This window comes from Neovison vison, chromosome 3 (genome assembly GCF_020171115.1).
Source record: "Neovison vison isolate M4711 chromosome 3, ASM_NN_V1, whole genome shotgun sequence".
Lineage (NCBI taxonomy): Eukaryota > Metazoa > Chordata > Mammalia > Carnivora > Mustelidae > Neogale > Neogale vison.
The window spans coordinates 12,308,456-12,325,615 of record NC_058093.1 but is presented as its reverse complement, the minus strand read 5'-3'; the positions used below and the strand labels follow the sequence as shown (position 1 = coordinate 12,325,615).

General features: G+C 42.2%; 1 protein-coding gene across 6 annotated transcripts in view; it reads right to left on the bottom strand.

Moving 5' to 3' along the window:
- SPATS2L (spermatogenesis associated serine rich 2 like) overlaps nucleotides 1-17,160 on the bottom strand; it is a 162,622-nt gene that overhangs the window by 109,081 nt on the left and 36,381 nt on the right. Inside the window, exon 1 of one of the 6 annotated variants that reach the window (XM_044241247.1) lies at nucleotides 6,142-6,282. The exons of the other annotated variants lie outside the window; for them this stretch is intronic. The gene's annotated coding sequence lies outside the window, so the exon portion shown is untranslated. Of the gene's footprint in view, nucleotides 1-6,141; nucleotides 6,283-17,160 lie in introns of those variants that run through there. 6 annotated transcript variants of the gene reach the window in all.

The following is a 17,160-nucleotide window of genomic DNA, read 5'->3' as shown; positions in this document are numbered from 1 at the left end:
TTTAATGTTTTGGATTAAGAACACTTCCGTATCCTAAAGAACTATGAACAAATGTCCTAATACCTCCAAAGAAATCAAAATGGACAGGAAAAAGGCTGATTTTTAAATGAGCATTGTATTTTTTTTTAAGCTGACTATTGTGGATAAACCTAAGGAAGCACATAAAAACCATCATCTATTCCTTTTATCTAGTTTCCACAACTAAAACACGGCGCAGAAAGTTGAGGAAGAAGGCAGCACACAGAAGATTCAAAATAAACAAAAAGAGGTATACGATGGCATTGGATTGGCTTATTCAGTGGGAAAGCTGGCGGTCATCTGAATACCGCGATGTCACACAGGATGGTGATGGACTGCCTCTTCCACTCCAGAAGGGAAACCATTTTCAACTGAAGCAAGAACGCCTTGACACTTTGGAGACAAGTGTTCTCTGAGCCCATGTTTAATCATTTGAATTCGTTATTGAGGGAGGTTGTGAAATCTTTCTCTGTAGGTATTTAGAAACGGGATAGATTTTAATCTCTCAGAATGTCATGTTCGAGTTTTACCTCATGAGGTCAGGCAGGAGGATTGAGGCCGGAGAACAGACCTCAACAAAGTCCCTCATTCAGGGGCCGGATGTGATCCCGACACACCTCTTTCTCCCTTCCTCGCTCTTTCTAGAATGACACTAAATTACCTTCTGCTTACAAGCAGTGAGAAGCAACAAGCTTCTGTTTTTCTTTGCTTTGTGTTCCAGAACTACATGCCTTCACCTATGTCTTCCATTCCCTAATGTGCCAAAAACTGCAAAATTTAATGTTAGGGAACTCTGTATGGGTGTACGCATGTGTGTGCAAACAGTGGGGAACGGGGAGGTAGAGCTAGGAAAGGAGTTTCACAATATATCCAGATTGATGGCCACGCCGTTCTTTTCAAAGACACACACACACACACATTCTGTTCTAATGCAGGGTTTGGGAAATCAGATAGGGGCTTCTGGGGAAGGGCCCTATAATGGCATAGGTTCCAGGCCTCAGTCCAGATACATCTAAGGCCTTCAAGCACACAAGTCAAAATCCTGTCAACAAGTTTTATGTGTCTTGCTTGTACTTTTGGTGAAAAGAGTACTCTTTTTTAGGAAGATACCTTTGAAAATGCAGAAAATCTTACTTATTAAGAGGTGATAAAAGCTGAAACAAAAGTGGTATAATTACCAGGCGGGACCTGCAGATTACAGAAACGCTGTGACCTCTCTTTACCTGCTACCTACCTTCCCTCCCCCATGAAGAAATGCCTTAGCTCACAGATGCATTTAGAAGAATAAACTGAGCCCGCCCCACTCAATCCCCCTTCCCCCACCTGAGGACCTTTCCGCCTCCTATAATTTCCCATTTTGCTTGTGACTAGGTCTGCTTACTGCAGGGATAAAGTGTTAGCAAACCATCGAGGCCCTGATACAAAGCCACATTTTCCAGGAAGCATCTATCAGAAATAAAGCGGACGTTTCAATCTCCCCTTACTTGACTTCTCTATCTTTCCACACGGCTTGGCCCTGTAGGGTAGATTAGCAAATATTTCTGAATGAGAAAATATATGGACCTGGGTGGGCCAGTTTGCTGACTGCCTAAAATCCCAATGAAAGTTCTAAATTTGAGGCTCTATTTTTTTCAAAAGAATTATTTTAGAAAGAGAGAGAGCAGAGCGGAAGGCAGAGGGACAAGGAGAGAGAGAATCCTCAAACAGACTCCCTGCGGAGCAGAGCCCCATGCAGTGCTCGAGCCCAGGACCCCGAGATCATGACCTGAGCTGACATCAAGAGTTGGATACTTAACTGACTGAGCCACCATGAGGCTCTGTATTTTTTAATCATTTACTCCATTAGTAAATGCTAGCACATGGATGCCCAATGAGTATAAATGGTTACCATGTACCTTGGTACTAACACATTACATACTTTATAAAAATACTCTAAATTAGAAATTTGAAATGACATGAACAAATGTAAACATAAGTTCCAGTAGACTCTTCCCACACCGCAGTGGACTATTCTGAGCACTCCACTCTGTCGCCTGCTGGTCTAGACTTAAAAACTACTGCACAAGGCTAGGAGAGAAGGATCTGGTGGTCTGGAGCAGGCCGAACAGACCTTGGCAGGCTGGTAGGGACCCCATTTCATGCAGCCTTGCCCTCCTCACCAGACACTGTAAGGAGGCTCTCCATTTAATGGCACATGCCCAGGAAGTACGTGTTGAACTGAATCGGAAGGAGAAAGTGGATGAATGGGTTCATTGAGCTAGAAGGAAAAAGGGAAGGGTATTCCAAGTGTGACTTCTCTTGGAACACTTTATTCCAAAAACAGACATCGCAGAAGTGGGATAGAGGCTGGCTTTCATCAGACCCTGACTTCAGAACCAACATATCGTGAAGCGGCAGGAAACGAAGCTGGTTACCGGAGGAGAGGGAGAAAAGAGAAGGTGGCAGGTCACTCTGGGTCATGGAATCTAGGCAGATTTCGTTCATCTGCACCTGATTCCCTGTACAACAGAATACAGAATTGCTAGACACTTTAAAGACGTCAACATCATCGCGTTTTATGTTTTATAAAGATCCGACGAGTTAGGATGCGTATCAGAAAGATTAATATTTGCGTTTGGTAAGAACAGCTCTGAGGAGTCTAGAATGAGATGATGAGAGTCTGGCTAGAGTGATAAAGGAGATCATGGGGAAGAAAGTATGAGACCAATAGTCAATTAGAAGGAATATGATCCAGCCTTGGAAACCAGTAAGATACAAAGGAAGAAAGAGAAGAAAACATATATGCCTGGAGATGATTCCACCATTTGGAAAATGAACAAACTTAACTGATTTCTGGAAATCTTCCTTTCTCATGATTTGCAATGCTTAAGTAATCCCAGTGTGACTGATGTCTCTTCGCTCCTATTTAAATGCTTGAGGCTCACCCTATAAACTCAAAGTAAATTCTGAAACATGGAACATGGACTACATTTTCACACGTCCAGGGTATTATTTACTAAGTTTGCTGGAAGATACAATCAAGAAATGGCACTTGGCTTTGAAGAAAAAGGGAACATCACGTTTGTGTGTATGCAGTTGACAGCTGCTGGCTTCCTACACAAAAGTGAACCATCTCGCCAACCACAAAGACTAGTAATAAGTTCATGACCTTTTCAGCCACATTTTTCCTATATGTGAACTCCATGGTATTGTTAGCTATGGAGTTTAGCTCTGGGGTAATTCGGACAGCTGGAAAATAAAAAGGGATAGAGGCTAGAACAGACAACAATGCTGAAAGAAAAAGAAACCAAGCCTTTTCGCCAAATAGCTGTAATTCTGTGGACAGGTTAAATGATGTGCTTATGTCTGTGCAGTTCGTTTTTTGAAACCGGTGTGACTTATTCCAAAAACGGACTTAAGATGGGAAGAAATGACCAAAAATTACATAAAGCTCACTTTCCAAATAGAGTTCTGCAGAAAATATAGCTGCCATCTGGCCTTCTGGCTAACTTCACTCCTTTCTTTTTCAGCAGATATTATTTAATCCGGACCACACAGTTTGTTGGTCTGGTTGGTTCATGAAAATTTCAGAACATGACTCCATGGCAGGAATGTTTGGCAAGTGACAGGACATTAGCTGCTTGACATCAGAGCAGTTTCCTTGTCTCTGGGTAAGTAAGTCTCCCCCAGGCTCTGTGTGCTCGGGTGCCTTCAGCGATGAAGTCAGACTGATTATCCTTGTCCTCTCTCAAGACATGATGTCTGCAACGCACTTTGAGACAGGTACTGCTCTCGCATATATGTGGCTGCTCTCAAATTAACTACAAAGACTTTACTTTTTTGAAAAAGGATTTTATTTATTTGACAGAGAAAGACACAGCGAGAGAGGGAACAGAAACAGGGGGAGTGGGAGAGGGAGAAGCCGGCTTCCTGCCCGAAGTGGGCTCCGTCCCACATCATGACCTAAGCCAAAGGCAGATACTTAACAACTGAGCCACCCAGGCGCCCCAACTACGAAGACTTTAAAACCCAAGTTCACAGTTAACGGTATGATGGTCTACTTGCATCTAAATGGATCTAGACCAAGTTATTTCGTGTGAAATGGGAATAAAGTTTCCCTAGCCTCATTATATAAAATACAACCTGTGATTTAAAATTTGGCCAAGATGCATGAAAGTACGGAAAAAAGAATTTGGTCTGGGTTGGCTTTTCAAATCCTGTTTAAACTAAGAAAAGAGACATTTAATAATAATAATAAAAAAATCTCATCAGTTACATAGTGGCTTTTCTCCCTTTCCAAGTTTCTCAAAAGGCAGAAGTTGCTGGTCTCTACAGCTACCTATCAGTCTCCAAAGAAAGTAAGAGGGTGAGCTGAGACGCAGAGCCTATGAACTTCTGCCAGGTCCGGATGCGGAGAAGTCTTCCCATGACATTGGGGGTTTGGCTTCATTTCTCAGTGGTCTCACTTTGCCAGCAATGCTAAAGACTGCACAGGGCCCACGCATGTGGAATCCTACAGATACCGCCATTGCGGTGACCATCAAGAATAGCGGGTAGTAATCTATCCTAGGGAGGCAGATTGGAGGGGTAAATGGATGTCCACCAAAACCCGGCCATAAAATAAAAATGAATGGAACAATTCATTTGCTGGAGGATGATGCTATAGTTTGAGAAAATACTCAGGCATTACTTTACATAATTTTCACCATAAACAAGATTCTAACAAATTATAATTCCATGATCCTTAAGGCTATATTAGATATTTATCACACTGTTCGGATTTTCATTTCCTATTAAATCTAATTGATCACAAGTATGTCATTCATGTGCATAATTCCATTTCCTTCACCGTTTCTTATTCAGAGTATGACATCATGGAGTCAGAGAATGGAAACTGTTTCTATACTTTGGGAGGAAAAAAAAAGCAATGTTTGTGATAACCCAATTTTTTTTCCCTCCTTCTAAGTTAAACACTTATAATTCTTAACACATGTTTTTTCTTGGAACCATTTTTACTTCTGGCTTTATGTAAAATGTGAGAATTTTCTATCTCAGAAAATGGCACCAGTTCATTTCTTATGATGTCCCCATTGTATGTTCATTGCCAGTGAGACAATCTGTTTAGAACTATCATTATTATTACTGTAAATAGACCTGTAAAATGTGCTTTTCGGCATGTTTCATCATTTTCAGTTTCAGAACTGTGCTATTTAAGCCCTGATCAGAAGGTTAACAAATAAAAACATCTAACGGACCTGGCTTTCTGGTATGGAATTCAAATTTACTTTGTAGATACAAATAATACTCATTTGCCAAGAGTGTTCTGACTTAGTATGTACAAGGACTGCAAAACCACAGATGTAAATACACTATTAGTGTTGGACTCAGGCCTGTTATTAAAATATATAGTTCATGAGTTTTAGTAATTTTTAAATTAAGAGTTAAGAGTTATTTCTTAGTCCAGTCATAAAAATCTTAACGTTCAGGTTTTTTAGGTATGTTTTATAGGCACACACAATACTTTCAGTCCCTAAAGCTCTTGAAATAAGGCCCAGTTATCTAACTTCACCATCTAGGCATACGGATCTTATAAAATAGCAGAATATCGAGGTGAGAGATTGTTTGAGATTCTGTGAATTGCATTGTTTCTTAATCATCTGCGAACAGGTCTCTTCACTACTTAAAAAGGCAGAGATGTATGCACGTGTGTGCATATACAAAAACATGCATGCACAAAAATATTGACACGCACAATGGAATATGGAATGGAAGGAGAACTAAATTCAGAATTTAAATATGCAGTTTTTAGTTCTGCTTCTAGCAGCTCAAGTATTTCAAGTTCTCTGAGTCTGTCTCACCATTTGTAAAGCAGCTGAAGAACAAATGTGTGTGTGGAAACCTTTTGTAAACAGAGACAAAAAGCACTAAACACACACAAGGGTTGTGTGTTTGTATGTGCGGTCACTATAGCCTGACCCAGTTCATCGAACAAAGGCGGTTTTCCTCAACTCTCTCAAAGACATCTAGATCTTTAAAAAAAAAAAGAGAGAGGGAAAAAAAAGGATACTTGTAAGTCAAGATGAATGAAAGTAAATGAAGTTAAAAGGAATCATGCCACATTAAAGAAAATACTGGGGAACCCACCTGGTCCTTCCCAGGAGCTATTTCTGGTGCCAGGCCAAATCACTGCCCATTATACACAGCTTCTTCTTTTGCTTTTTCTATAGAAACCACACTTTTTCCAGAAGAGCCCAATTTTCCCACAGGCAGTTTCCATAGCAGTGTTCGAGTGGCCTGACACTGAGGGGGACGGGAGGGAGGCGGGTTGAAGGGCAAAGAGGAGAAATGAAAGGGATCCTGAAAGGGGAGGGAAGAAGGAAGGGCAGCCTTTTATGTCGACTGGAAACTTGTTTGTCAAGTTCTTGTAAGTCAGGGACTGTACGTATATCCAACCACACTTACTACAATTTTTTAAAAAGTCATTCAGAGTTGACATTTCCTAAATGTCATGTTTAGCTACAAAACACAATCCTGGCAAGACGTCAAAGGTACTGCCTTTGTTGCTAAAACCGGCTTTGTTCGGTCACAGCAAATAACTCACAAACTCCGTTGAAAAGCATTTTCTCGTGTATCCCAGAAATCACTTTAAAAGACATCTACAGACAGGAAAAAGGCTACTTGGATTTTCTACACACTATGCCTCAACATGGGAAGAAAGGACATGAACAGGAATCCTTGGCAATGTTAGCCTCCCCCTTTGGCGTGGACTCCGGAGGCAGAAGACCCAAGAAGCACAGAGCAGGATGGAGGCGGCCAAACATGGCTGCCGACACTGGGTAAGGACTGTGGCTCCATTTCCAGGGTCACAAGGCTATGGCTGAAGTCATCTCATGGTACAAAGGCGAGGAACATCAACATTCTTTCCTGCTAAGCACAAAGGGAACCTTCCCTAAAATTCGTGGGCTTGTCCAATGCATTTTCTCTTCTTTGGGATAAAAGAGAGGGTCTGAGCTAATGATTCACGTTGTTAAAATTATGGACATGCGCAAAGAATTACTCATGGTTAGCTAAGCTTAAGATTTGTTCCAACACGCCTTCCTAAAGCATCTCCTCTCAAAAACAAACTCACCAGGCAAATGTTTAACTTCATTAAGCCTGTACAGACATCAAGAGGGTAGATTTCCAATGGACCTGGCCATCCAAAATGTGGATCAGGTCTCCTCACCGAAGGCCTGCTCGGATATTTATGGAATGTTCTCTTCTGACTAGAAAGAGGAGCAGAGTTCAGACAAGAAAATGTGGGAGCTGTAGTTGCCTACAATAGTGTGATGTATTTCTGGTTTAGACTAGAGCACAGAACTTGTAAAAGTCACTGCTTCAGGAAGAATTGATAGAAATGTGTCTGAGTAGCAAACACCTTCAGAATTATCATTGGGGGGATAAACTAAAGTAAGTCAGGGGTGTGTGTGTGTGTGTGTGTGTGTGTTTGTGCGCGCGTGCACAAGAGGGGATGAAACAAAGGATCTTCAGATTTAAAATTTGGACATTTGGGGTACTGCAGCAACGGGGGGTAGGGGTGAAGGGCTAGAAGTGAGTGAGAAAATCAGGGGCTACATCCATGTGCTCTTGTTTTCCCCTTTGGGGGGTACTGACTTCCTGTAAAAAAAACGAGAGGTTTATTTTCATAACAGCAGTGAGGAATCGCTAGGCAGATGTGTGTGGGTTGGTTCTGGCCCTTGATTAGCACAAAGGAACGATCTGCCTTTACGTTTCACCAAATATATCCATTGAAACACACACAAGGGGCCTCCACTTGAGTTGCACAAGCAAGATCCCAAATTTCAACGCTGTGATCCTGCCGTTTGAGGAAAGTTTAAATGGGGCCAAATTTCTATTTGCAGAACCATTCTCAGATGTGGTTAACAACTTACATGCACTTTTCCTCTACTTTTCTAGGCTCCTCTACTGAAATCAAGGTATTTTGAAGATTTTTCTGCGTCTTGATCAAGGAGGCACTGATAGTCACCAGATGTAGTTCTTAGGGCAAACCAGAACCTGTGACCCCCAGTCTGCTGCAGCAAACCAAGAATGCTCCCAAGCCTTTTAAAGACCAGCCCTGCCATGTACGGCATGTAGATGTTCCCGTCAAAGTAGCTCCCTTTTGACAGCTAAAATTGGAATGTGGCTTTGAGCACACACACAAGAAAGCTCACCGCGGCTGTGTTTTTGTGTCGATGTGGGTGTTCCCCTTCCCCGGCTTTTTCACTTTTTTCCTCCTAGAAGCTGGTTTTTGTGCTGTTAATCCTCTTGGAATGTAGCTCTTATCACCACCTAGAGGAATTCATTACCCTTTGGCCCTCACTGCTCCCCAAGCCCATTAGACTAAGGAACAAGGGAGTGATTGTCTGGGGAGCTGCCCCCTGAATTCAGGTGAGCTGGCACTGAGCTGCGGTGTACCCGTTTTTTCCTATAATCAAAAAGGAAGGGGAGAAATTAATCATGTTGCCCCCTCCAAGGGAGTGGGAGGAAAAGAGGCTTCAGGAACAGAGGCTGAGGCCCCCTGCCATTAAATCCAGCTATTCTAAAGCCAAGGGTTTTTTTTTTTAAAAAAAAAAAAAAAAAAAAAGGGCAGCAGGTTCACAGGAGCATTCCATAGCTGGTGTGCACAAGGCCAGAGCAACTGATCAATAGCGGGGTTGGGGGCGGGGGGGGGGGGGGACCGGTTAAACCAGTTATTTGGGATGATGTTTAAGAGAGAGAAACACTGCTTGTTTGCCTTTCTTTTTTAGTTTCTGCTGGTTGTATAGTGGCTACGAGACTAAAGCGTTTTGTATTTTACAGACAGCTTACAAAACTCATTTTATGTCTTTAAGTGCATGCCCTTTCCTATCGTCCTTAAATCGCCAGTTTCCCTCACGCGAGAATACAGACTCAGAATACCAATGCAGCCTGCTTCTCTTTTGGTTCTAAACCATGAGGCACCGTCTCAGTCTCACTGGCTAGGCGCTATCAAAACCCGAGAGGAGGGACACAGAATCGCATCAGTCTCTGGTTGTTTCTTCAAGCGCATCAACACAAAACTTGAGATGTGAGCCTGAAACATAAAAACTGAGATGTACCTGAATGAGAAAGATAGCCAAATGGACTGGAGAAGAGATAGAACAACATTGTCAGAAGCCGTTAAAAGGTAATAGAAAGTAACCATTAATTGAACAATACTGAACTAGACCCACCCTCTTAAAGAACTATGTCAAGGGGGCAGGGATTGATAACCAAGCTCTTCAGGTGTTTCTAGAATCCAATATTTCCTGAATGAAGTCCAAGACTATCTCACACTTAAAGACCACATTATCGTTTGCTATGTTTTTACAAGGCTGAGCTGTAGCTGTATTTGAAGCAAAAACTCAATTTATAATCTCTCACTGGAGGAATGGGGGAGGGGTAAACACCAAAATTCTTATGTCTCACCTTTCAGTTTAAGGTATGTAAATCAGTCGTCAATTCTGAATCCAATATTAGGGACTCCCTTTGGTAACAATTATGCATGTCAGAACACCAGGAATAATGTAGGATTAACTAAAATACATCAAGTGTTGGAAAAAAGTTACTGACAGGCGAATAAATTTATTTTTTTAATGGAAAATTTTAGTCCCTGGCAAAATAAAATATGTGCCATTCATTTAATTTTTATTTCTCAGGATTTTGCAAAGTGTCTTGCATTCAAATATTTTTACTGCAGTGTTGCTGCAGTCACAAAACCCACCCCCATACGTTAAGTTTACTCACTTAACACGCATTCGATCCCCGGCATCCCTGATATGGGTGCACTTGTGGGAAAGCTCTCTACGGCTGGTTAGTGCATCTGAAAACACAAACACTGAGAGATGTTTGGCCCTTCCTCCTAGCGAGTGCTCAGCCACGGAAGAAACCTACAAATCCATCTCCCCCTCAGAATTCTCATTGATTTCCATCCATTGATTTCATAGCGGCGCATTTCATTTTCAAAACACTTTCATAAACATGATTGTGAGCCATGCTGTGAGGTTAATTTTTGGTGATAACACAAAACCCGAGATTTGTTATTTGGAAGGTTCCTTGGTAGTGACTGCACATATGGTGTGTTCGTTGCTGGGGGTAACGCCTCACACATCAGTATTGAGAGATTTCCTTAACCCTTTCTCTGTAGTGGAAGGCCATGATCCCCAACACTCAAAAAAAAAAAAAAAAATTAACTGCAGTCATCCTTGGTCAGTCACTATTTACTGGGCTTTTTAGGTCCATATGAGAACCTCATATTAAGAGAGATGAAATTTTGGACAATATACCGAGAAGGGGAAGCTACTAACATTCAGTGGGGGTGGGAGGACATAGGCTGATCTCTGCTTCCTTCCAGAACCTACTAGTATCTCAAGAAAGAAAGAAAAAAGGGAGAAGCCCAGAAGGACAACAAATGGGCAAGGAGCCACAAGGGGCTGACACGTGAAACACCAGTTTGGGAAGACGGAAGGCAAACTGAAGAGCCAAGGGACCCTGACGAGGTGACTGACACCTAAGGACCCCCAGACAAAAATGTAAAGGGAAGGCCAGCCAGTCGGTCCCCAGAGAACCCCAAGAAGTTTCAGAAGGGTGACAGATCTACCTCCGCTCAGAGCAGCCAGGCAACCCTTGTCCCCAGGCCTTAGACATGGGTTTATTCTCCAGAAAAATGGACTCCAAGAGGCCAGAGGCTTCCGCTGTGATGGAGGACGTCTGCGCACCAGGCTGGGAACTGGGGGTTTAGGAGGAAGTCGGGGCACTCATAGGGAGACCTCCAGCCCTTCTCCAACTCAACAGCTTAGAAGAATGGTTACTCTTAGACCTCCAAGCAAGAGATGAGGATTTAATTCATGCGAATCAGAGTGACCATGATAGCAAGACCTATAGATGTTGACATTTGGGGAGGGGTTAGGTGGCTTCTAGCAAACGGAATTTGCAGAAGGGAACAAATTCCTGTCTTTCAGGGCTTCAAGAGACTGGCCATTAACAGGAGAGCAGAAGGAGAGGTTTTGAGGATAACCAATAGAGTCCGGTGGCCACAGTCATTATTTCCTCTGACCTGGGCCTCAGGAACCTTGGCTTTAGGTCCTGCCTGTGTCACTGACTCTTCACGCGACCTCTGAGTCACTTTTCCTTTCTAGGCTTCAGTTTCCAGTCCTTGGGTCCAGTTATTTTCAGATGCTCACTCTCCCCAGGAGGTCTCAGATGACAGACAGACAGTCAGGGGTCTTCAGCATGGTGCCATCTGCAGCATGAGGTCTCACTGATTTCTTGAAATCCTTGCTGCTCCCACAGCAGATGGCTGCCATTCTCAGACAGGAGGCAATGACGCCTTCCTTCCAGAGAGGCTGTGTCCAACAAACTTGCCTCCTAAGTAAGTACAGGACAGGGCACCTACAATTTGCCAACATCAACTCTCCCTTTTTCCACACAAAAGGAAAAGTATCGTCAGGTGGAGCCAACCCAAATTCAACCTCTTCACTCTCACACTTTCTTTTTTGTCACGAATGAAACTCAAGAGAAAAGAGCGACCACTCCCTCTTTTCAAGGGTCAACTCTGAAAAGGGAACAATAATTAACATTTACTAAATACTTAGACAGTCTGACACACTGGCTAGACGCTCTACTTGCCTTTTCTCGGTGGAGTCTGATGTACCCCATTTTGCAGATAAGAAGATGGAGGCTCCACGAGCTTGACTGATCTACTGGGACACGTGAAGAAGGGGCCAGGGTCAGACCTAGGTCTCCCTCTAACTGAACCCATAGTCTTGTTCCTACTGTCTTCAGCTCAGAGAGCCGGTCTCCCAGCCACGGCAGGCAGGCCTTCCACAGTCCACTCTCTGGTGACATTTCCTGTGGTTTCAAAGGATTGACATGATCAGCCCTTCCGCTGAAAAGCGATGAGGCGCTCTGAAAAATCAATACTGGCTTCTGCAAGGAGCAGCCTTGCCCAAAGCTAATTGAAAGCCATCTGAACATTTTCAGAACTGTGGCCATAATCATCTGTCTTGTTGCATACCATGTCCCAACATGCAACTGCAGTAAATCACTTGAAAATCACTTCTGCATGTTCACTCATACAAAACAGAAGCCCACAATATTTTTTATCATTGCCCTGTAGCTCCTCCATCTAAACTCAGAGCCCTGGCATTATGGTTACATAGTAATAGGCAGCTTGCTGACATTACCTTTTTAAAGTACCACTTTTTCAGGGTTTATCACAAGTCATTTTAAATTCCATTTAGCTCTAACTTGTTATACAACTTTATGTTCGGAAACCATGTCCTCTGTTGCACCAACAAGCTATACTGGAAAATACAGTTGCTTGGGGTTGAAATACATTTTTTGGCGAACTCGGATTCTACCCTTTCAGAGGGCCATATATAGGGTGATAATGAGCAAGGGAAGTGATAATGGCTTATTGCAAGACATTAATCTGGAAAATTAAATTCAGATATTTTGATATCTAATCTGGATTAATGGTGTGGCCTTGAGAATTCAATTTCATTGCCATAAATGAATCCAATGACCAAATCACTGCATACCGTAACTTTGCAAACCAAATGATTAGTTTGCCTCATTACCAGAGACTATAATAACTCAATGATGGACCTAAAGAAACTGGCAAACTTGGTAGGGTGGATATTTGTGCTTTGACCATCCAGGATCTATCCACTCCCACAGCAGCTCTTTTTGCTCTAGAAGACTTGGTGGAGCTACCTCCAGAATGGGCTGGGGGTGAGATACGTGGCCCAGCATGAACCCATCAGCACATCACTCTGAGTGTCTCAGTCATGGCTCTGATGCACCCTCAGTGGGCAATCAAGCCAATCAGAAGCCAATCTAGACTTTGAGCTATGAGAAAACTAGACTTCCTCTTTGCTAGGTTTGAATGAAGACGATGGGACTAAACCTGCCTTAGCCATCTTGTGAACACATGGAGCCCGGAGAAGAGCCAATGCAGAGGAACATAGAAGCAGAGTCAAGAAACGCACAGCCTGGGACACCTGGGCGGCTCAGACAGTTGAGTGTCTGCCTTCGGCTTGGCTCAGGTCACAATTCCGGGGCCCTGGGATGGAGCCCCACGGCGCGCTCCCTGCTCAGCTGTGAGTCTGTTTCTCCCTCTTCCTCTGCTCTCTGCGTGCTTGTGCTTACTCTCTCTCTCCCTCTCTCAAATAAATAAATAAAATCTAAAAAAAAAAAAAAAAAAAAAAGAAAGGAAGGATGGAAAGAAGGAAGGAAGGAAGGAAAGAAGGGAAAAAAGGCAAAAAGGCAGGCAGGTACAGCCCAGGCAACTGTTGCTGAGGAGGTTTCCAGGAAATCTGGTCTAAAGATTTCTCGGCCCGCCACCCCTACTGCAGGAGGCAGTCTTTTGGGTGGGTACATTGGTCCCTTGTATAAAAGCAGGGCGTGTAACTCAGGAAGGAGGAAAGAATGGGTATTGAGTGGGCAGTTCCCAGTCTCTTCTGTGGCCTGTTTAGGTTGGGTTTTCTATGCTTAATACAGAAAACAGGTATCTTATATAAGTTAAGGAGCTACTACACATTTCAGAGTCTACAAATCAGACATCAAGCTAAAACACACAAGTAAAATCTCTGATTTGCAAATCTTTCATTAGAGTAACCTGATTTTTCTTTTACAGTAGATATGTTTGAAATTGTTACTCCATTTTAAAATATGCTATCTACAATAAAAAATGCAGGGTTGGCAAGCGTGTGTGGCAGCCAAATTTTTCATATTCAATGGATACTGAAAAAAATGTTGCTAGAAATGTTAAATATCCTAATTTCTTCCTAAATTGTATGGATAAATCATACTACATATTTATGAGTCCACTGTCTCAAGGCAAGAATTCTTCTGTTTCAAATTATGCCTTAAACTTCTATAGGTTAGGCTAGAAATGATAACAAATGTAGGAATGTTTGAATTGACATTTAGTTCTCAGGGGATAGCTTTTAAAACTGGAGAATAATGGAAGTGGCTGCTTTTAAGAATTTTTTTCATAAGTCACAAAGACGTATCATACATTAGAGGATATAGAGAATGCCAGAATGAGATTCTCTCTGAAATCATGTCGTGTGGCATGAGAAAGGAAGATAAACAAGAAAACAATGGTTTATTGCACCAGGAGAGATAAGAAGGAGGGGAGTCACAGGGCTGAATTGTTAACAGAAGCTCTGTCTTCAGTCTTGAGTTATGTAGGCAACAATACATGGCCTTTGTAGATCATTTTCATAAAATCCTGGAGCTAAAGGGAAGTTTGAAAACCCCCAAATTCAGCCCACTCGCTCTATAGAGAAAACCTTGGACCTAAAAAGCTTAGGTCACGTCTCCTGTTTTAGAACAGGTTCATGCCAGAGCCAGAGTCCAAACACGGGTTTCCTAACCCATGGCACAACATTTTTTCCACTAACTTCCATTACAGAAGATACAGAATGAGGAAGCCGGTCAGCAAGATGTATACTATAATCTACCTCAATGAGGACTGTGAGCTCGTTCTGAAATTACACTTGTAAAGGGAGGTGGAAATTACTGTCATACCAATCTGTCAAGAGTGAACAATGAGTAAAAATAGATGATATTGCCCATCCCTGAACTAAACTGGGCCCAGGAGGTGTGGACAGACAGAAGCCTCCATGATACCAAAGGAAGAGGCCGAGAAGTCATCAGGGTTTAACTGCTGGTGAGAATTTCATTTGCTAATGGAAGTGAGTTCTTTGCCACTGTCTGCTTCAGCTGCCATCCACCTATTGCCAAAATTCCCCTGGAGCACCGAGCAGTTCTCGGCAGTGTGACCCTCACCATAAGCTTTCCCCCAAAATTCAAAACTAGGCAACAAGTGATGGAAAACCAAATCTTTGGAAGGTCTCTCTTCAAAATAGTGGAAAACAGACACCAGGGACAAACTTGCAGAGTGGGTTAGTTTGTGTATCACAAGGAATAAGATAAATCCTTATTAATATGTTCTCATCACGTGGCGGCTTGTAAGTATGAGAAATGCACTGAGTCCCCAGATCAGCAGTTTCTCTGCGTCACCCTAGAAGGTGCAGACCTGGGAACTGGAAGTAGGAAGGAACCCCAGAGTTGGTCTACTAGGTTGAGTCCCTTCATTTTGCAGAGATTAGGGGGAAAAGCTCCTAATCTCTGCAAAATCAGGTGCGTCGAAGAGCAATGACTGTCCTCAAATCACGGTGCACTCGCTCAGCTGAAGTCAGTTTGCGAATCGATTCAGCTAAAACACATCCTGGGACGTCCCTGGTTGTCCAGAATCAGTCATTTTCTTATGGTTTGGCTCACATACTTCCCTCTCCTCAATTAAAAATAAACTTTGTTGGTTCCTTCTTTTTGTAAAAGCAGTATATGTTTAGAGTGGGAAAATTAAAGACCCATATAAACAAAAAAGAACATTTTAAATGCCCATGATCATACCACCCAGAGAACCACTTTAAAAACCCTTAAACGTTAAACAGCTTAACGTTTAAGGGTTTTTAAAGTGGTTCTCTGGGTGGTATGATCATGGGCATTTGTGGCTCAGTGGGTTGAGCCGCTGCCTTCGGCTCGGGTCATGATCTCAGGGTCCTGGGATTGGGTCCCACGTCGGGCTCTCTGCTCGGCGGGGAGCCTGCTTCCTCCTCTCTCTCTCTGCCTGCCTCTCTGCCTAGTTGCGATCTCTCTCTGTCAAATAAATAAATAAAATCTAAAACAAAAAAAAAACCCCTTACACGTACTTCCAGGCCATTTTCTAAGAATACATCCATACATTAACAAAAATGTGACCACACTGTGCACATGTATTCTTTTAGAACATGATTTATTCACCCAGCAATACAGAAAGGATTTCTTCTCATTATCAACATTCATCTACAACATCCTCTGTAGTATCTGAATAGTATTTCATTCTTTGACTAGAACATGCTGCTTGTAACTAATCTGCTTTGTACATGTGAGCAATTTTTTATTTACCCTATTGTAAACAATGATGGGATTAACATCTTCGTGGCTAAAACCTTTGCATATACCCTCAGTGCTCTCCTCAGTATAAATTCCTAGAGATAAAAGTTCTCTAGTGAAACAGTGGACACATGTTAAAGGATTAAACGAGGCGACCGGCTGCAGAGCCTGGGGCTCTAGATCTTGGGGCTGTGAGTTTGAGCACCAAGTGCAGCACAGAGTTTACTTAAAATAAAAATTTTTTAAAAATAGAAAAAAAATAAAAAACAAAATAAAATAAAAAATAAATTAATTAAATTAAAAAATAAAAAATAAATAAAGGGTTGAAAAATACATGTATTGCCAAACTACCCTCTACAAAGGGACTCACCCAGTTTGATTTACTTGAGTTACTTGCATATCAAGCATCTGGGTCAGTTCAGCGCTTTAGGAAGAGAAACTACAGGTATGCTTGGATTGGTCAGATATGAAAGATGCGCTTCTGTCTATGATTCTGATGACTGTTAACTACAGGCACTTTAATCAATTAGATGATTTTATACTAGGAGCTCCCTGTTTATACACCTCCAGCCATGATTAACTTACATATTTCCTTTCGACTCTTTCTTTGGGATTTGATGCCTTTTTCCCCTTCCCTGTGTTCAAGCACTCGTTTTATACACTTCACACCATTCTTAAAGAGATTCCAGTCAGTCAGTCCCTGGCAGCATTCTTGTAGTCCTCTGATTACATGCATCAGCTAAAAAATCTATCATCCAAGTTAGGCTCCCAATTAGATGCCAGAACTAGTTTTCTGTCTGACATTTTAATGAAATGATAGCAAAGACATTGACGCTCGGGCCAAATCCACAGTACCTGGAAGGCTAAAGACAGGAAGTGGAAGGTGCTGTCAGACCACACATTTTCTTTTAAATTTTATTTGTTCCTTTTTATCCCACCTGATTCCAAAAAGGAATCTTTTTAAACATGTTTTCTAAATTGGACATTTTCATATCATTGAGGCTGCCAACTTCTTTCCTAACATAAGGTTATTTCTTCTATCATAACTGTTTGCTATATTTGGAGACTGAATGACAAGGATATTGTTCTTATCCAGAAAAGGGGGAAAAAATAACTCATTATGATCATGAAGACCCTCCAAAACCAAGTAACCCTGTGTATGTGATAGAAAACACT